This window comes from Castor canadensis, chromosome 10 (genome assembly GCF_047511655.1).
Source record: "Castor canadensis chromosome 10, mCasCan1.hap1v2, whole genome shotgun sequence".
NCBI classification, from domain to species: Eukaryota; Metazoa; Chordata; class Mammalia; order Rodentia; family Castoridae; genus Castor; species Castor canadensis.
Genome location: NC_133395.1, coordinates 1,504,663 through 1,526,496, shown reverse-complemented (window position 1 = coordinate 1,526,496; position 21,834 = coordinate 1,504,663). Strand labels below are relative to the sequence as shown.

Below are 21,834 nucleotides of genomic sequence, written 5' to 3'. Positions count from 1 at the left end.
CAGCCCCTAAAGGCAAGGAAGAGTAGAGCCTGCTTTCTAGGACGTAAAACGACCACAAGAATACTGCTACACCTGGCTCCTGGAGATGCCCTTCCAAAAGGAAACACACAAAATGTGAATTCCTACCATCCCTTCAAATCTTGAGCACACTGCAAACGGTCTGCCCGACTCTATAGGCAGATATTAATCCAGCCACCACCAGACTCTGGGCTGGCTCACAGCCCACAGCCTGGAGATGCCCAAATATGAGGAAGTTAAGCAGACATGGAGTTAGAATTTCAAAACTGCTACAGCAATTTTGAGGTAGGCTAGAATTAAGGAAAGTTTGGGACTCATAAGAAAATATGTGACTTAACAGTGCCTTTCAGATTCACCACACTCTGGCCCCAGGACCCCCCTCACCTGGCCAGGAACCACCCATGCACTCATTGATGATTGGATGGGAATCACCAGGTTCCTCTCTTCCCATAGATTAGCATAGGTTTTCAAAGCACCTGGAGAAGAGACGCACTCAGTCTCCAGATTCCACCTGCTCCCACCATGCTCCCTTTGTAGTTCCCTTCCCTAGCATTTAGTAAGCTCTCTTTATACTCACGTGTCCTGCCACGGATTCTACCCCGTGGGACACAAAGAATCTGGAAGTCTTCTGATCACAGACTGCACCAGCACTGTTAACAACTCAACCAGGAAGCACTATATATATTGAGTCTTACAGTAAAACAAAAACCAAAAACTAAGGTTATCATTTGTGGGTTACTTTCATTTTATTTTTTCAGTAATTAATCTTTATGCTGTTTTACAAAATCATCATTCCATGATAGATCAGAGCTTTGAAATAAAATGCTAGCTCTGGGCCATGGGTTGACACCAGCACAAAGATGGCACCCATAAATTCTTTCTTGGCATTCAATAGCAGTGATTAGTCAAGACCTGAGTTCCTACAGAGATTGATTTTATGACTTATTTGTTAGAACTTTATTGGGGGAAATGTGTTAACTTTCCAACACTGTGACAAAATATCTGAGAAAATCAACTTAAAAGATGAAAGATTTATCTTGGCTCATGGTTTCCGAGATTTCAGGCTATGGTTGGGTGGGCCTTTGCTTTGTTTTTGCAAGGCAACACCATCATGGCAGGGAGTGTGGAGAGGGACAAAGTTCTCACCTCATGGTGGCCCAGAGCTGAGAGAGAGAAATAAGAAGAAGGAGGAGGAAGAGGAGGAGGAAAAGAAGGAAAAAGAAGAGAAAAAGGAAGAAGAGAGGAAGAGTGGGAGAAGGAATGGGAGGAGGAGGCTGGAGTCCCACTATCTCCTCCAAAGGCACGTCCCTAATGACCTAAGACCACCCACCAGGCCCTCTTCAAGGATCTACCAGCTCCCAACAGTGCCCTCCTGGGGACCAAGCCATCAACACATGGACCTTTGCAGGACATTTAAGATCTAACCCATAGCAGGAAGCATTTCCAGCTTTTAGCGTTTCTACCCTTTATCTTTGGATAACACTGAGGGCGCCATCAAAACCAGCTCAGGCGCTTTCACAAATAGTCCATTTGACCTTCTTAGACTTAGTCCTCTGAGCCACCCAAAGCTGCAGCCACTTGGAGAATTGAGGACTAGGAAAGACACAGCTGGTGCCAAGAGCCACCAAGAGGCCAGCCCTCCCTGTCTACGCATTGCAAAAGCCATCCACATAAGCAATGCTCACTCATAAGTAGATGACACCTCGTTCAGTTATAGAGCTAGAATACTCTCCACAGAAAGAATACCAAAGAGTAATTCATCTCAGAGATAAGCACACCAAAGCGCACATCACCCTTGTGGAGCCGATTTCTCACAAAAATTTGAGAAATGTATTCTAAGAATCTCGTCTGCATGGTGTCTCTCTGCTCTCTCCACCTTCACTGCCTCTGGGCCTGCTCGCAATCCAGCAGTCCACGCTTCCAGCCTGTTCCCCCTGCCTGGAGACACTCCACTGCCTAGCCCTCTGTAACCATAGAGGCTCCTAGACACAAGGACCCAGCCTGCCTGAGTCACTGGCCTGCCTTGGCTGGCCACTTCACACACTTTCCAGAAGAAAGACCAGGAGGGAACTTTCCAGAATAGTGGACTTTCTGCCCTCTTTGATTTGCAGACTATCATGGACTCCTCTTGCCTGTACCTGACCACCTTCTTACCCTTCATGTCTTGATTTGACTCAACTCCTAGGCCCTCCTCTCTGCTGTATCCTCTTCGTCCCAGATTTCCCCCATCCCAGATGTGGCCATGAGGTAACACAGCCTCAGGGACTGTTTCCTGTGCTTTCTTTCTGCCCTCCATCTGTATGACAAGGACAAATGAAACACAAGAGGGAAAACCAGAGCAAAGCCATAGTGCCTTTCCAGATCCTGAGTGAGTTCCTACAGAAGGAAAAGGTTGGGTTGTGTAGGTCCATCAGGCTGAGCTTGGGTCACTATGGATACATGGGGATGTCTGGTTTCCACTTTGGGTTTAGATAGAACTTAATACCCCACTGGCCACCTGCGCAGGGGGTCTTCTCAGGCAGGACCAGCAAGCTCCTGACTGCCGCCTTGTGCGGGGAGTAGCTTGCCAGGGTAGAAGATTGCCCTCTGGGGCTCTGAAACCCTAATGTCCTAGGAAATGAGGGACCCCTTGCTTCACCACTGAAGTCCCTTCTGCCTGAGGATGAGGATGGCTGTGAAAACCTCTGGAAGCTGGGCTGAGGCTTTTCCCCAAAGATGAGTCTCCCACACAGTCACAGCCTCCCACACCAGGAGGGTGCACATTGCTTCGGGCCACACTGGCCATGGCTGGCCACTCGGACAGGGGAGTAAGGGTGAGTTCATCCGCTCAGTTCCTTTATGTTTTCAGCTTTGAGCTGACACAAAAACCAGGAAAGTGAAAATAAGCCTTTTCTTCACCGTGGCTATTTCTTCTCCTCTACACTGTCAAAAAATTATTATTTCTTCCAATTCAAAGAGATACTTTAGCATTAATTCACCAAACGAGGCTCGGCATTTAAATGCTTCCCGTATTCATAAGGCTTTATTCATGCCAACACAGTGATATTTAAATCTGCTCACACAGGTATTAAATTGAGTGGTTTACTTTTTGTTTGTTGAATCAGTCGTCTGCATCATCCCCCTGTGCAGGCGCGTGTGCAGGCGTCGTTGGCTTCTTTGTGGGCCTGAAGACGAGACGGATATAAGGTCCATCACGCAGGTGGTGCTGAGCACCAGGCTGTCCCCGGCCTGGTACAGGCCTAACAATCAGGGAGCTGGGGGAGGCGGGGTGGAGGAAAACATGCTGCTTAAACAAAGACACTTGAGTTTGTGAAATCATTTTTTTATGGGAACTGAGAACAAAGTCCTAACAATACCGGCATACTTAATTTTGCTTCAGATCCTTTTTTTCCCCCTTAATAGAGCTCATTATGCAAAGAGAAGTCTTAAAATGATTTTTGTTTTGTTTTGTTCTGTTGCAGCAATGTTTGCCAAGATTCAGGCTAGCCATTGTTTCACTTTTAGCTAAACAATCAGGAATCAAATGGTAACCGAGGCCTCGTTAGGTGGGTTTCTGAGATGGAAACCAGGCTGGTGAAGGGAAGTGATGCCCCCACCTCCAGCAAAAATTTTCAGTGGTATCAGACGTCAGAAAGGAACTGGTTCCAGTAAAGGTGGATGTTAGCAAACACAGGTGATCACGGCCAAGGAGCAAAAGCAACAGTACAAAAATACAAACGTGCTTATCGGTCAAAAAGCAAAAATATTCTGCAGTCAGATGACAAATGGCATGGTCTCCGAGCACAAAGCCATTGTGCCCCAACAGCCCCAGTGTGTAGATGTGCCATGGAGATGCACAGGTGTGTGCTTGGGACTACACACACCATACAGACATATATCCACATAAGTCCTGTTTGCCAAACTCATGGCAATTTATGTAATTATATACATAATACATTTTAACCAAACACACAAAGACTGTGTGAGGCTGTTCAGGGTCTACACTGAACTTAAACCACCACTTAGCCTATCTCCCTTAATAGGGTACTAAAAGGAAATTTTATGACAACATTATCAGGTAGCATTTTGCTGATAATTAGAATAACAATAATAATACCAAGATATTTTTTCAGTAATAATGGTGTTATTAATGAGATTTTTATGAAAGACAGACTTCTTTGGTATAATTATGAAAATTGATCTTTTGCATTTTACTTATTCACTGAAATCAGATAAGTGGTTTAACTACATGTATTATTTCTAATAAATATTCAAAAGAATGCATTTAAACAAGGCTCCTCATTCCATTCTTGCTCATATGCCTTGCATTTAAATAAAAGTGTAATTGCTCTGCTTTTTAAACCGCTAGTTTGGATTAGCTGTCTAACCTGTACAGTGTAGCTGTTTGCTGTTTGCATTTTTAATAGCTTTATTACCATTTGGTGAAGCCTTAATTTCTGACTCCCTTGAAGAGTCCTGCCTTTAAGTCAGTGCTACAATTTAACCAGCAATAATCTGTCAAGATAAGATAAAGACCCACACGGGAGGAAGTGCACTGTTTTTGTGTAGCATTCTGTCATTGCTAAAGGCAAGATCTGAGGATGTCAAAATGTAACCTCTGAAAGTTTTCTAAACTTTGCAGCATAATTTCACAGTTAATGTTTTTAATCAATGGCTCCCAAATGCATTATCTCGCTCACTACGGAAAGCAATTAAAATATAGATCTAGTAATCTGGACTATGTACACTTAAGACCTTTGGCAAGACATGCAGTCATTAATTTGTTGATAGGTGTGCACGGACACTCACAAATGCTGCAGAAATCCTTCCATGTTTCAGCAATAGAAGTGATTTTTATACTGTAAGAATCTGAGACTCTGTGTGTGAGCATGTTTGATTTTTAAAGTCATGTCAGACATACAGGAGTGGAGAGAAAAGCATAGTGGACCATCTTAAACCCATCACGCAGTTCCAACAACCAGCAATTCTCAGAAGTCTTGCTCAATCTATCCTCTCCCCCTAGCAAATCCCAAATGTCACTTATTTTTGTGTATAACTATTTAGGTATGGATCATTAAAAAATAAGTCATCTGTTAAAAAAATTCATGATTGCATCCAAATTAACACTGACTCCTCACGACCGTAAAACACCTAAACCATGCCCAACCTCCCAGCCATCTCATTGAATGCCATGTATCTCGCACGTGTCATAAACTTGTATTTTCAGTTTTCTTTCTAATTTGTTTGAACCCCGATGAAAATAAGACTCCTACAGCTGTGGTTTCTTGAAGCGTCTGCCAAGTCTTTCCAGGTGATAGGCCTCACTGCCACTTCTCTTCTTCCTTCCCATTTTCCTTTATAATTTATTTGTTGAGAGAAATGGTCATGGATCTGTAAGGTTTCCACATTTGAGGTTTTCCCAACACGCTCCTCTGCATTTCCCACCAACTGCAATTAGATCCGAGCAGCTGGTCAGGTTCGGGTTCCAGGCCAGGGAGGACAGGACAGAACGTGGGGAGGACGGGGCTTGGGGAGGACAGGGCTACTTTCTGGGTGGTTCTGTGACTCCAAGGAGGCAGGCAATGTTCCAGAGTATCATCATTCATTAATGCATTTCAGGTTGCAGGGCGCTTAGACTCCCCCCCCACCCCCCACCTCCGTCCCCTCCCTTCCCCCCTCCCCATCTCCTCTGTTCTCCTCTTACATCTGGTTGTCCAGTCATACCATTATATTGGAAGGTGAGGTAAGCATTTGATACTCTCTGTTTACTAGTTTTCAAAAATAACAACCTCCATCACTACAGACTATTGTTTTGTTAGTTTGTTTCATTAAGGACTCAGAATGTAAACAGACAGTCTTGGGCTTCAATGCACCACAGTCCTTAGTCTTTGACAGTGTGACTGATGGCAATTGGCCATCAGAATCTTTATTCCCTCTGCCGGTCACTGTGGTGGGACAGGATGTCCCCAGCAACTCTTGTCCATCTCTAGCTTTCATAGCTGTTTCTCAAAGGAACATTGGTTCCTGTTCATAGCTATGTTACTTCAAAATGACTATCTTGGCACAAGATTTGCAGACATGCACACATGTGCACAAATATGTGCTAACCTTGCTATGTTTGGATGTCAGCCTGCAGTGACCATGTGCACCTCATTATAAAAGCTAAAGCAATCTATAGGTTGTCACTAAGTTGACTATGTTAATACTTATTTTTTAACACCTGAATGATTTCAGGTGTGCATGTTTGATTTTTAACGGCATGCCAGACATATATGACTAGGCATGTGTGTCTGACACGCATGCTAGGCAAGCACTGTACCACTGAGCCACCCCAGCCCAACCGGTAAACTATTCTGACCCGATTTGTCACGGGTGTTTCTGTCACTGAGGTACAGTTGCAGGATAGTCCCAGTGCTGTGTGCCAGGGTTAGGCTATGATTTCGGTCTCCCAAAGAAATTTTTTTCAAAGGTTAACTGCTCAGAATTTGGTGAACTCCTCTTTCATGTCTTCCCCAGGGGGAAGGGGTTCTTTTTTTTTTTTTTTTGGATTGATATTTTTTTTTCATTTTTCTTTTATTATTCATATGTGCATACAAGGCTTGGGTCATTTCTCCCCCCTGCCCCCACCCCCTCCCTTACCACCCACTCCACCCCCTCCCTCTCCCCCCCCTCAATACCCAGCAGAAACTATTTTGCCCTCATCTCTAATTTTGTTGTAGAGAGAGTATAAGCAATAATAGGAAGGAACAAGGGGTTTTGCTGGTTGAGATAAGGATAGCTATACAGGGCATTGACTCACATTGATTTCCTGTGCGTGGGTGTTACCTTCTAGGTTAATTCTTTTTGATCTCACCTTTTCTCTAGTTCCTGGTCCCCTTTTCCTATTGGCCTCAGTTGCTTTAAGGTATCTGCTTTAGTTTCTCTGCATTAAGGGCAACAAATGCTAGCTAGTTTTTTAGGTGTCTTACCTATCCTCACCCCTCCCTTGTGTGCTCTCGCTTTTATCATGTGCTCAAAGTCCAATCCCCTTGTTGTGTTTGCCCTTGATCTAATGTCCACATATGAGGGAGAACATACGATTTTTGGTCTTTTGGGCCAGGCTAACCTCACTCAGAATGATGTTCTCCAGTTCCATCCATTTACCAGCAAATGATAACATTTCGTTCTTCTTCATGGCTGCATAAAATTCCATTGTGTATAGATACCACATTTTCTTAATCCATTTGTCAGTGGTGGGGCATCTTGGCTGTTTCCATAACTTGGCTATTGTGAATAGTGCCGCAATAAACATGGATGTGCAGGTGCCTCTGGAGTAACAGTCTTTTGGGTATATCCCCAAGAGTGGTATTGCTGGATCAAATGGTAGATCGATGTCCAGCTTTTTAAGTAGCCTCCAAATTTTTTTCCAGAGTGGTTGTACTAGTCTACATTCCCACCAACAGTGTAAGAGGGTTCCTTTTTCCCCGCATCCTCGCCAACACCTGTTGTTGGTGGTGTTGCTGATGATGGCTATTCTAACAGGGGTGAGGTGGAATCTTAGTGTGGGAAAACTGGTTAGCAGTCTGCAAAAAACTGAAACTAGATCCATGTATATCACCCTATACCAAGATTAACTCAAAATGGATCAAGGATCTTAATATCAGACCCCAAACTCTTAAGTTGATACAAGAAAGAGTAGGAAATACTCTGGAGTTAGTAGGTATAGGTAAGAACTTCCTCAATGAAACCCCCGCAGCACAGCAACTAAGAGATAGCATAGATAAATGGGACCTCATAAAACTAAAAAGCTTCTGTTCATCAAAAGAAATGGTCTCTAAACTGAAGAGAACACCCACAGAGTGGGAGAAAATATTTGCCAATTATACATCAGACAAAGGACTGATAACCAGAATATACAGGGAACTTAAAAAACTAAATTCTCCCAAAACTAATGAACCAATAAAGAAATGGGCATGTGAACTAAACAGAACTTTCTCAAAAGAAGAAATTCAAATGGCCAAAAAACACATGAAAAAATGCTCACCATCTCTAGCAATAAAGGGAAGGGGTTCTTTTAGCCCTATCTTTTGGTTAGGGGAGCCCAGATTTTCCTGCCATGAGGAACAAAGTCCACCCGAAAGGGAAGCCGGATGGAGGGGGCAGTCGTGCCCGTCAGTCAACATGGTGGAAGAGAGGCGAGGGCAGGCAAGGCCAGGCTGTCCTCTACACTCTCGGCCACACAGGTTGGGGTCAGCTCCTTGGCTTTCTTGTGACTCAGAGCAGAGGGCTCTCCCGTGCCCATCACTGTTGGGTGCAACCGTCATCCTCACCTGCCTTTAGCACTCTCTAAGCAACATTCCCCAGCTTCACCTCCTGAGCGCAGGCCCCACTGCTGTATTCCCAGGAGACCCCACCAACTCCACCTCCCCCACCCCCACCCTCACCCCCACACACAGAACTGCCCAGCTCTCTCCACTAAGCCCACCTCCGTCCTGTGCAGGTCCTCTCCTGCTTGTTCTCCAGCGGGGCCTCCTCATCAGTGGAGCAATCGCTCCCGCTCACTCATGGACCCCAGGGCCCCTTCCCTGGCTCCCATGCACTTTCTTCAGTGGTTATTTGCTGCCCTGTTTCTGCTGCTGGCTGGTTAATGCTTCCAGGTCAGGGAGCACCATGAGTCCAGGGGATAGACTGACACTCCTGGGGGACCCTGGTGCTCCTCGGCCATGGAAAGAGCAGAGCTGTGCCGCTCTGACAGAAGCCCTCACGGGGACCTTCTCTGGCCCTTTGGAGTGACAGGAAGACCTGAATTCCCTCAACACACTCGGCAGCACTGGCTGTCAGTAGCAGTCTGAGTCTGCACACAGCCAGAAGGGGGGATGAAAACCTGGAAGTGACTCAGACTTGCTACAAGTGCTGGCACCACTGTCAGTAGCTGGTGACTGTGACTGCATGGAGACACACTTACAATGTGCCCTGTGCCCCTCACAGGACACAGAAGAGATGCTATTCTACTGCTGAAGAAATGGAGTTGCTGCTGCTTGTCTTAGTGGAGACAGGGTGTTGCATGGCTTCAAGTGTGGAGACCACTCCTTGCACAACTGCACCTGCACTCCTTGCACCCCTGTAGTTTTCAGGGGGCCCAGAGATGGTCCACCCAACTGGGGCAGAGGGAGGTCCGATGGGAAAGACAGAGCATGCCCTCCCTAGACCCTAACAGCCCTGAGGGAGACTCCCTAGGGCTCAACTCAATTTGCCAGGTCAGCTGAGAATGGGACTAGAGGCTGATGAAGAAGATCCAGAGATGGACGTAAAGAAAACTGGCTCTAAGAAACAGAGATAGGCACTCACCTGCCTTGGTGGATAGCTTTAAGTTACAGAGGAGCGAGGAGTCATACCGAAACCGAACCTCCCATCCTGCCTCCTGCCTCTGTCCTGCCTGGTCTGTAACCTCCTGAGTGGGTCTGCCAGAGTCCACTCTTGAGCCACTCCGCCCCCCCACCTCCACACACACACACACACACACACACACACACACACACACACACACACACACTAGAAGAGTCTGCTGGACCCCAAAGGCCTGGTGCTAATGCTGGCTTTTGAGCCTGGAGTCCTGTCCTGAGCCTTGGGCAAGATCAAGCTCCCATGGTCAGCCCCTGGCCATGGAAGTTGGTAGACAGATGTCTTGCTGCAGATCCTACATGTCCAAGTGCAGTCAGGTCCCATGTGCAGGATGGCTTCTGGGGCCTCAAAGCCTCCACCACCCCAGCTGTCAACGCCTCAGCAAGGTGGCCATGGTCATGGGATGAGAGAGGACTTGTTCCTACTTCACAGGTGGGAAACAAAGGGCCTCAGCAGAGTTTGCATGTGCAGAGCAAGTCCTTGGCTAAGGGAATTCTCTAGAAAGGAGATCGCCATGGTCCTCACTGTCTCGCCTCATCTCCGTCTTGGGCTTGGTCCCCTTTTCTGCAGAAGAGACTCTCAGCCACCCATACTCAGGTGGCCCCAGAACTCTGTTGTTTCTGCATTTCTGTGTGGATTTAGGCTCAATTTTAGTACTTGAGGAGGCTTTTCTCCTTGACACCAGCTGACATTCACCATGCGCATGAGTTAATATTGGCCCCTGTAGGGATTGAAACTGAAGGCATTAATGATACAGTTCATCCCAGAAGAAGACTCTGGAAACAAAGGCCATAGATTACATACAGTTAGGCCCTAAGCAGCAAAGAGTTTGCAAGGCCAGCCGTCATGATGCATTCCTGTTCCTGCTTCTAAACTACTACGTTGCTGAGAAGAACGCAAGGCATTTAAGTTCAGCGTCTCAGGTACCTTGTGCTCAGAGCAGGCCACGCCTGAGTCAGGCCCTGGAGCCTCTGCCAGTCCAGGGACTTGGGACGTCGCTTCCGGCTGTGCTTCAGCAGTAGGGTCACACTTCACTCCTGGGAGCTGGGGAAAAGCTAAATGCAATGACAGGGGGTGGTGCTGGCTTAAAGAGAGTGCCAGTAAACATTAGTCATTGTGCTGACAGTGTAGGAGCAGCACATGCATACCAATAGGCGCGCCATGGCCACCCAAACAGGCAGCCCACCTGGGTTTCATGGAACAAGAGAGGTGACAACTGTCCAGGGAGACATACATTTCCCCTGAGAGTGCAGGAGGCTTCCGTTCCTTCATTTCAAGCCCAGGCTTCCCCAGCTTCCTTCCCGCAGGCACAGTGGACGGTACTTCCAGGGAGCAGAGGGTGTAGTACAGAACTCCTGTCATTAGAGCCAGCGGTTCAGGATCCACAGTGTGCTATCCGGACCCACAGAAATTCTGCCACAGGTGTGGGAAGGGAAGACATATGTAAGATCGTGCTGTTGTTAGATTTTTAGTCACGTGGTGAACAAGAATAAGCATTAGCTAACCATTAGCAAGTTTCCCATGCAGTAAACAATGACATGCTGGTCAAAAGCAGATTCCAGTTTCGGGGAGCTGGGCCAGGGCTGATGGACAGTCCTCAGGCCTCTTCCTGAGTGATTATCACAGGTTCAGTGAGCCCAGAGCTGACTGTGGTAAAATACGACACAATGAACTTGACGGACAGCCGGATTTCTGTTCTCAGCCAGTTTAGGGTTATTACATCTCATTGTGGTGCTCGAAAGACGACAAGTAATAGACTCTCCAGTAGCCGCTCTGACTCTGCAGTCTTCCTCGACCTTGACTTTCCTTGTTACCTGGCCTGGCCAGGCTTGGCTTTCAGCCACTTCTCTTGCAAAAGTAACCATCTGATCAGAGACCCGTTCTCACTGCCGTCAGGGTTTTAATGGTTTAAGCCTGTAGCCCCATCCTCTGAGAACACCCCAGGGGACGAAGGAGAGAGAAGGAATTCAGCAGCACTTCCCTGGCTGTCCCCCTGAGGACTGCTCTCTGTAGCCAGGCTCCTCAGCAGAGTTCTCTTTTGGTGGCTTTCATAATCCAGAAGACATGGGCACCAAGCACTTGTGGATACCCATGTTCTGTTCAAAGACTGGAAGTGTCTGACCACGGCTGGATAAATTATTAATTGTGCTTTATGAAAAATGCTTGTATTAGGAATGGGGCTTCATCAGAACGATTTCCTGAGATGTGAGCTTTCCTCATAGCTCTGTCACGTTCCATCTTGCCCCCCAAAGATCCATCTTCAGACACTAAACACTGTTGGACTTCAGAGACAGAAGGTCAGAGCCCAGGAACGTCCACAGCTTCTTCACAATCTGGGAAACACAGTGCAGATGGAGCTCAGGGGTCTTGATGCCCCAATCTTTTGACGGCTGGAGTTTTTGCTTCTTCCTACTTTGAGCCCGTGCTTCTGAGTGTCATAAACACTGGAAAGGGGACTGCACGGCCAAAGAAACCCTGGTTTTCCAAGTAGTGTAGTCTTGCCTTTCTGTCATACCTGAGGTTGGCACCATGTGGAACCAGAATCCATGAATCCCTCCCTCAGGAGAGCACTGCAGTTGGCAGGAAGGGGCTGAGCCCCGGGGCTGCTGACTGCCTTCTCCATAATCCTCTCGGCTGGGCTCCTGGTGCTGTGAATAGTCTTGACCTCGATGGAGATTGCTGTCACTGGCTCCCAAGGCTGCAAGTAAGATATGAAGAAGAAATTAGTGCGACAAAGGTGCCAGTGGGCAGACACTGTGCTGTCACCCCTGTGTCTCCCGGAGACTTGCACCATGTTTAGAGTCTCAGTGGTGGAGAGGAATGAGACCCCCTCCCCCTAACTCAGAGGAGCCAGGATGGGAGGCTCGGTCCCTTCATGCACCCAGCCCGGACTGCTCTCCCATGTGCCACCAGATGCACTGAGAACTCTGCGATTCAGAGAGCCATGCCACCCAGAAGTAGACAGGGTTCAAGGTTTCCAATTCTTGCCTCACCCCCTTCACTGCATCGGCACTGGGTCTGGAGCTCTCTGGGGTCCACACGTGGTGTCCTGGAGTAGCCCTGACCACAGCCCATCTCCAGGACTGTAGTGGCGAGAATGGGAACGTTAGCATAATGGACTGACTATCCAGATATCTCTAGATCGGCTTCAGACACACCACTAATATGAGACAGAACTATTTTTGAGAAGGTTGGACCAAAACAATCCTATTTCTAGACAGTCTACCACCAGTGCTGCTGACTGATGTTTACATCCCCCCAAAATTCACATGTCAAAGCCCTAACCCCCAACAGGATGGCATTTGGCCATGGGGATCTTTAGGGGACAACAAAGTTGAGATAAGGTTACCTGTAAGGGGCCTTCATGATGGAATTTAGTGCCCTTGTAAGAAGAGACAACAGAGAATTCGCTGTGTCTTTGTCTGTCCGTCTCTGCCATGTGAGGGTACTGCAAGAATGTGTCATCTACAAAGAAAGAGAATCCTCAGTAGGAACTGACCATACTGTACCGAGATCCCAGACTTCCAGCTTCTAGAACCGGGAGAAACCGATCCCTGTGGTATTTTGTTATGGCAGCCCACACTGATCAATGCAGCTGTCAACAAACAGCAGTGCCAGAGGAGACAGACTGACGCTCAGTGTAGAAGACCTGGCCAAGTTTAGATCCTAACATGGAAAGAGAAAACCATGTACCGAGTTTTAGGACAATCTCACTATTTTGTGCACAGGTCGGCTTCCAAAAGAGAAGACAGAAGAAGTCAGACAAGTTGTTTTCGTAGCATACTTTCCGAAGCAGAATATTAATTTGAAACGTGAGAAGTGGGTAAGCTGTGCCAAAGTGAAGTTATTAATAAAAACAATGCTCCCAGCTGCACAGCACTTTTCATTTGAGATGAGGTTTACAAAAGCAAACCTGCAGCAAACAAAGATTCATGACTACCACCTGCACTTTACAGAGGAAGACGAAATCAGCTCCTTGTAAAAAGAGCTTTCACAAGGTCACCCTCAAGGTAACGGAAGAGCTGGAAATAGCGCTCAGGTGCGGGCTGACCATCCTGACCATCCTGACCATCCTGACCATCCTGACCATCCTGACCATCCTGACCATCCAGCCGCGGAGATGGCCTGTGGCACTTAGGGAACAAAAACTTAAGTCCGTCAGCTCCGGCATTTTGCTCTAAGTGCTACTGGCCCTAAAACTCCTCTGAACAATGTCCCAGTGTTGTTTTCCACTTCAGCAACAGTCACATCTGTGTTCTTAGGAACAGAAAGAGTGCAGGGGAGGAGGGTTGCAGAGCCCCACAGGGTGAGCAGGAGGCCAGCTCAGCCCAACCTGGCAGGAGGAGGGGTTGGCAACCCTGTTCGGAGAAAAATCAGCCAGGCAGGTTGCAGTTGAAATAATTTGACCAATATTCCATGCTCTGTCCTGTCGAGATAATTAGGACGCTTTTAAAACAAATTCAGATGAGCTCCGCCTCAGACATTAGCTCTAAGTCCCGTTAGCTTCTAACTGAAATCTCGAACCTGTGGGCGTCACAGGCTCGCTGGTGTCTCTCCAGTAGCATGCTGAAGTTTTCCACCACAGCATCCCAGATTGCGACATGATTTGCAAATGGGGTTCTTGCAGACACTACTGGCTAAGATGTCACACAGGAGACGGCCCTGGGTTGACATGAATGGCGTCTTTCTAGAGGAGAAGCACACACGCATGGAGAAAACATTGCGTACTGACACAGGCAGGATAAAGCACTGCAGCCACAAGCCAAGGGACACCAAGGGTGATGGACCAATGTCACAAGCTGGGGACGCTCCAAAGGACCCTCCCTGGAGCTGCTGGGTGGAACATGGCCCCGCCTACATCTGAACTTCAGGCTTCTGGCCGCCCAAGCTGTGAGAGAGCAAATGTCTGTTTTCACTCACACATTTTGTGTTGATTTGTTAGGACAGCCCAGAAAGCTAACACTTTTCAGTTATTTGGATTATAAAATCTGAGACTAGCCAGGCACTGGTGACTGACTTATGCCTGTAATCCTAACTATTCAGGAGGTTGAGATAGGAGGATGAGTTTAGAGGCCAGCCCAAAGAAACAGTTCATGAGACCCCCATCTCCAAAATAACCGAAGCAAAATGGACTGGAGGTGTGGCTCAATTGGTAGAGTGCCACAAATACATACAAAAATATATATATTTGAGATTAATGTCTCAGAGACAGGAGGCATGAGACCCAAAGAAAGTAGCCCTGGAAGCCGAAGTGGCAGCAAGAACTGCACCCAAGTCTTACAGACAAGTCTTTGCTCTGGATCTCAGGGTTGAGCGGGCCACATGGTACCCTCTGGGCCTGGAGATCAGCAGCCAGCAGTTGACAGAAACTGCCTCCTGTGGAGTGGGTCAAAACCGGAACCAGTCCAAGTGACCTAGGTGTCTGGCATATGCATATCAGAGCTGGAAGGACCCGGGGTCCCACACTGGATGGCAAAATAGCACCTGCTGCCCCCACCTTGGTGGGATGCAGGATCATATGGACCCCCTGCCATCTGCCCCTCCTCTTCCCAAATTATTTGGACTTTAGAAATTTTATTGACCATTCTCTGATTCCGAAAGCCATACAAACTTACCAAAAGGGTTCAAGCACTTCACAATGCGACATGGAGCATATTTTATAATCCCCCAATGACTTGTCTCAGAGATGGCTGCAGTTAAAGTCGTGTGTGGTGCTATGTATAAATACTGAGACATTCACAGTTGTGTGTGATATGATAAGAGTGGGAAAGGAAAAAGTGGACCCAAGGGCAGAGGATTTTAGGAAACTGTAATGTCAGGTTTCCTCAATTTACCTGACTCTGCTGTACCCACCATGACTAGATCCTGACTGGTAGACTCCTGGCAGTTCCACCCAAACGTGCTCTCCTGGGTCAAGCATTTCCCCCGAGTTTCTGCCTCTCTAGCGAGCTGAGTGAGAACCCTCCCGGCCAACCCAGCCCACCTCTGTGCAGAGCTTTCCGTTCCCTTTCCTACATGCTCCACCTCGGCTCCCTGGGCGCACAGCCCATCATCAGTGCCAAGAGCAAAGACTCAGAAAGATCCTTCCCAAGCCTGCAATGAAGAAGACTCCCCCAAATCTAGAAACTGCTCCATGGCACACCCTCTGTGCCCCAGGATGGGGTGTTAGAATTCCTCTTCTGACAGTTCTGTGTAGACTACAGACATTTGAGACAAACTCAGAGATGCACTCGTGACTCCACCACAAGCCTTGGCTCAGAACAAGTACTCGTGCGGATTCCGTGTGCCAGGCCAGGACTGACGCAGACAGAGCCCGCCTCCGGGGGTCCTGTAGACCAAGAGAAGAAGAGCCATGCTGACACAGGACCACCAGGGCACCTGTGAGAGGGCAATGTGAGTGACGCCCTCAGGACCTCAGACAAAAGCTAGGATCTAAGCAGCAGCTCATGTGGCCAGGTACAAGGTATGTGGGGCGCTATGGACAAGGTGGAGAGGCCACTCCGTGCATGCACCATCAGACAATGCAGAGAAGACTGGGGGAGTCCACTACAGCAGAGGGGAGAAGGAGGAGGAAGTGGGGGTAGTAGTAGGCATTTCTGGAAGGTTTATGATCAGTAAAACGGGGGTTCACACTTTATCACTACTGCTTTTCAGCTGGTGGCCTTGGGTAATCGTTTTTTCTGAGGCTCTGGATTGTCACAGCGAAGTGGAGACATGAAGGCCGGTTTTAAAGGAGTCAGTGAGTGTACACAAGGCCTTCCCAAGTGGCCCTCTGCCCAGGGGTTGCAGCCTCCTCAACCCCTCTTTCTGCCTGCACACCACCAATTCTGAGGAACCTCCCAGGCTCTCTAGCCATATGCCATCCTGCTACCTGAACATCTGGCCCTTTCCTTTACCCACGAACCGGGTGGCATCTTCCAAGGCAGCTCAGCATGACCTGGAGTTCTGACCCTGCCCCACGCAGGGCTTGGCCTCTGAGCCCGGTGTGCACTCTTGCCACCAGCACGTATGTACACGTGTGAGTCCCTGCTGTGCTGCCCCCCTCCCTGGAGGCGCCTGTGCATAGCCCCAATACGAGGCACCTGGCACAGGAAGGCACCACACAGGTGAGTAAGTAGACCAACATTGCTGAGGAAAAAGTGCTCAGGGGCCCTTGTAATAAAAGACAAGGCTGTAGAAATACATTTCGGCCAAATCAAGTCTTGCTTTTAGGCCACAGGTCTGGGCCTGACATATTCTGCAAGCTGTAGGGAGTCCTGTGGGTTTGTAGAGAGTCCAGTGGCTCTCGGGTATGATGGGGGTTAGAATCACCTGGGGGCTTTTTAAAAACACTGGTGACACAGGGCCCACACGGACCAATTAAATCAGGATCTCTGGGGCTGGAGTTTTCACCTCAAAAGAAAGAGTGGTTTCCAGGGGCTTCTAACGCTCCCCAGGTTGGGAACCACAGGCATGGTTAGCAGACAATGGCTTGGGGACAGAAGAGAAGACAGAGAAGCTCCAGCCACCGTCATCTAGGAGCTTTGGCATCGAGTGCAGAGGCCTCCGAGCATTGTCCCCTGAAGGGTAGTGTGCCAGCAGCCAAAAGGGCCACTGCAGAGGAGAGGCCCTTTGCAGGCAGCCATCCTCCTATCAAGCCAGATCCACGTATCAAACCAGAATTGCAGGTGGCCCGGTCACCAGCAGCTGCTCAAAGACAGTTCCCAGGGAACTGGCTCGTGGCTCCATGCAGACCTATTGGTTATGAGGCCCCCCCGAGACCCAGTTTCTCATGCATGAAATGAAGATAATATCTGACCAACCAGGGCTGTCCCACCCACTCCACCAGGTCTCAGCTCCAGGGGTGAACAGGGGTCTTTCCCAGTTCACGGCCAGGCTTGCTGCAGCCACCCAGCTTTGGAAGGAAAGAAGCCCCTGTCACACTGAACCACTGAGTTCCTTCGGCTTACTGGGTGACCTGGTGTCACTGGAGGAGACTGGGTTTTGTCTTCTTTCCCTGGAGTGTGGTTTGGAGTCAGCTCTGTGACCATGTGGCCTGGAAATGATGATTCCACCAGCTTTCAGTACCCTAGAGGTGCAAGACACTGCTGAGCAGATATCTCTCTACTTCCCAAGCAGATAAATTCTGGGGTTACTGCTCACACCCCAGAGCAGCCCTGCTTACCAAAGCGTGCTTCCCGGGATGAGATTCACCAAGGCTCTTTGAGTCCCCGTCTCCAAGCACAGCTAATCACTTCTGATTGATCACTAGTGCTTCAGCCGAAAGGATGGGAAAGAAAACCTACAGCTAAAATGCAAGAGCCACTGTCAACCGAGAATCAAGCAAGCAAGAAAAAAATTTTAAATAATAAGTTAGTCAACTGGAAAATGGGATTTGATTTACATAAAACTTCTCGCAAGCATGACTATGCATGAAGTCAGGTAATGTCTATTGAGAAGAAAATAAAAGCCCCTGGCACTTACTTACAAATATGGTTAGTGATGGTCCTGGTTTTTCTAAGCAAGCAAAATCATTCTGTAAGTTTTAGGGACTCTTCAGTAAATGGTTAGAGTCCTTAACCTTCAACAAGCCACTCAATGAACAGAGAGGGCTGCCTGCTTGTTTGGGATCCTATTAATTCTAGGGTCTTCCCAGGTAACTTGTATTAACTCCTGCAATCCCAATGAGGAATGTAGGTGGAATTTACATTTCAGAAAGTTCTAATTAGGAAGGCCTTCCTTAACACTTGCAAATCATAAAGGTCAACATTTTCATTTGTTTGGGATTTTTTAGTTTAGGATGGTACACATTGTCCTCATGCTACTTTTTTTCTTTCTTTCTTTCTTTCTTTCTTTTTTTTTTTTTTTTGTGGTACTGGGGCCTACACCTGGAGCCCCTCCACCAGCCCTATTTTTGTGATGAATTTTTTCGAGATAGGGTCTTGAGAACCATTGGCCTGGGCTGGCTTCCAACCATGATCCTCCTGACCTCTGCCTCCTGAGTAGCTGGGATTACAGGTGTGAGCCACAGCACCTGGCCTCATGTTACTTTTTTATTTTATTTTCTTTCTTGTTATTGTTTATACATAGTCACTATGTTGATTGGTGCCTTCAGATTAATGGCTCATCTTCACAGATTATAGCTTTTAGGAGTCTATACTGTGTTTTTGCCTCATTTGGAGCCAATACCCCTAAATTCTGCGTGGTCTGGTACTATCACCTCCATTTTCTTTTTTGTTTTCATGGGTGGTATCTGTTTGCTGATTTCTTCGCTTTCAGTTTCCCTTGCCACCTTGTTAGAAGGACCTCTTACATCCAACATATAGGTGGATTTTTAAAATATAGTTCAACAAACTCTGAATTTCATGGGAAAATTTATGTCATGTTTAGTATAATAACTCATAGGCTTGACTTCATCCTTCTTCCTTACGTAAGATTATTTGTGATAGTATTTTTTCCTTTCCCTTATTCCCACTTTGCTTCTGGTAATTTGGCTTTTCTGCCCTTCTCCCTTTAACTAGTGACTGTGCTCCTGTCCCTCCCTTTCTCTCTCATAACTCAGATACAGTCTTTACATTGATAGATGGAAACCCAAAGCCAAAGTCTTTTTCCCTCTCTCTTCCTATCACACAGACGTGACAAAATGCCTGACTCTTCTGCTCCATCCTCCACCCCCTAACTCCTAGTAACGCTATGAAGCTTAAGCACTTTTAGTTCAAGAAAAAGAACAAGGTTTTCCCTTTGAGCAGCATGTGTTTTTTCTCATAAAACAGCACAGCTAGCCTCTGATTATAACTTTTTGGGTTTGATACTTTTAATTTGGAATTTACTCTAAATGTTGCTAAGATCACTGTTCTGCAGTATTTCTTCTTTTATTTACCATTTTCCTCTCTCAAAGTTGGCAACAGGTTGACATTGAATTCGTTCTGAATTAGCTGGAGGCATGGGTACAATCTCATTACTAATAAGGGTAAAATAAAACAGCACCACGTTACCAGTGACCAACTAAAACCATTGTGGCTACATGAATTGCTTTTCAATGATCTGTATATTACCAGCCAGATTTTCCTTCCAGCATCCAAAAACCTCTTCCCGCTCGTTCTAAGCGAGCCCCGCCTGTGGTCATGGGTGTGTCCAGGGAACCTGTAGACACACATGGCCGTGGAGGTGATCTGGATGGAGCCCGTTCAGCTCTCTCTGTGACAGTGTCACTCTTCCATGCTGAGCGTCTGTTCCCCAGTGCTGGCTTTGCCGTGGTCACACATCCTGACCTTTATTAACAAGCTTTGTTACGGGTATTTCTTTCCTATTCCATGAGACAAACTTCTTAAGGTCAAACGCCTGCCCCTCTGGTACAAACGTGATCCTTACCCATCCCAGGACCACCGAATGTGCTTTGAACTTAGTCGAGTTGGCCGTGTTGGATTTGGGCACAGGGAGGGTATGACAGAGCTGAAGCCTGTCCTAAGGCTGCTACATTTTCCTGGGACTCTGTCCTCAGAATCCTGCTTGAGGAATCCCTTCTATCTTCAGAACCATCGCTTGAAAGGAAATGGGAAATTCAGAACTTGACCTTTCTTTCTTGGGGCCTAAGGTTTCTCAGGCCAGCAGAATTTAAGGTCCATCTACTCATACAAGTGAAGGGAATCTGGACGTGGGACTTAGAGAGGCAACCCAGGGAAGTGCTGGAAACGGGGACAGCCGGGTCACGGAGGAGGGAATCCTTCAGGCGGGTCAGGCCCCACCCCAGCCCTTTGACACTGGAACTCTACAGCAGGGGTGGGGGTAGGAACAGCAGATATTGTCACTACACGTTGCCACCCATGGCATGGCAGGTCCGTCCTCAGGATGACCGTAGGTTAGCGGTGGAAGACATCATCACCCACTTCATGACCAACCAAAGTCCTGACTGTGGCCGTGGTTTAGGGACCGTAAACATTCTCAGTCCCATTTTACTGATGAGAAAAGTAAAGTCCTGGCATGTCTGGCTGTACTTGCCCCTCTCCACCCTGCCAAAGCTTTGCCTTCCTACATGACCAAAGGGATCTCCCAGTTGGTCACCAGCTGTATAAACGCATTGAGGCTATGTGTCAATAAGCCAGGCACCCGTGGCTCATGCCTACGGTCCTAGCTATTCAGGAGGCTGAGATTGGGAGGATCTAAGTTCAAGGTCAGCCCGGGCAAAAAGTTCATGAGACCATGTCTCGACAGAAAACAGCTGGGCCTAGTAGCAACGCCTGGCATCCCAGCTACTGCAGGAAGCATGAATAGGCGGGTCAATGTCCAGGCTGATCTGAGTGAAAGGCGAGACTCTATCTCAAAACAACCAGAGCAAAAAGGGCTGAAGACGTGATTCAAACAGTAGAGCACCTGGACAGCAAGTGTGAGGCCCTGAGTTCAAACCCCACTACTGCCCCCCCCCGCCCCGCCAAAACAAGACTACTGAACTCTAGTAGTAACTCTAGGGAAATTGTGAGGCAGACGTTGAATTTAGGGGAAGATACAAAAGGGACAGATCAAAAAAGAAGGTCAAATGATTTTTCTAAATTACTTCTTTCCTTACATCACTTTTTTTAAATCGTTTCTTCAGAATTGAGAATCACTTTGCGTGGGCTTTGTGCATCTGTGTGTTAACACCTGCTGGAGACACTGGGGTGGAGTGGGACTGCCCCAAGGGAAGGGAGCAAAGGAGTGAGAGGCAGCAGGTTGGGCAGAAAAGGGTCTCCTGGAATTCCCTCCTCTTCTTCCAAATGCCCTGCAATGGAGCATTTGCTGTGACTCTGCTCACGCGTGATGCAGCATTCATGCACAGGCGTTTTTTTAGCACAGCAAGCAGAAGAAACACAGCCTGCAGGCTCCCTCCGGGCAGTGGAGACACGGACAGGAGAGCCTCCAAATGTGCCTTGTGTAAGCTGCTGCTGTCTTCAGACTGGGTCAAGATCCTCTCCCCTCTCCTAGGAGCCTTGCCAGTGCCTGGCCAGGTGCTGAGGTCTGCTCTTGACCCACGTCTGAGGTGTGCGCAGCTGGCAACGGGCGCCCCACCATCTTCATCCAGCTTGTCGTGCACACCATCCCTTGGGAAAAGCTGTGGAACAGATCATGTCACTCTAAGTCACAGGTCACTGGGAAGCATGTCAGCCTTACTTCCCCACCCCCGGGTTGGTGAGCAGAATTGCAGGGCGCTCGCGCATGATGAGCGCCGAAAACCTGGGTGTCTGGCACAAGCTGCTCAGCTCCCAGATGCTGTGCTGGTGCCCAGCAGCCCCTCCAATCCCCCCCAGGCCTGCCTGCTCATGCCGGGCAGGTTCTCAACATCCTGGAAGCACAGTCAAACACGCACCTTTTCATTTGCCCCTCCTGTTGCTGGACTCCCATGTGAAGAACCTTCATCTCAGATCCGGGCTGCCACACAATCAGGATACGGTCAGGGAATGGATACAGGAGCATTCTGACGTCAGGCTCCGAACAGATGTCACC

General features: G+C 48.0%; 1 long non-coding RNA gene across 1 annotated transcript; it reads right to left on the bottom strand.

The window, feature by feature from the left end:
- Positions 1 to 8,433: 8,433 nt before the first annotated feature.
- Positions 8,434 to 17,944, bottom strand: LOC141411569 (uncharacterized). The gene is made up of 3 exons (XR_012436409.1): positions 17,543 to 17,944; positions 12,728 to 12,843; positions 8,434 to 12,076 (listed from the first exon to the last, which is right to left on the bottom strand). It is a non-coding gene; the product is annotated as an uncharacterized lncRNA (long non-coding RNA).
- Between the last annotated feature and the right edge of the window lie 3,890 nt (positions 17,945 to 21,834).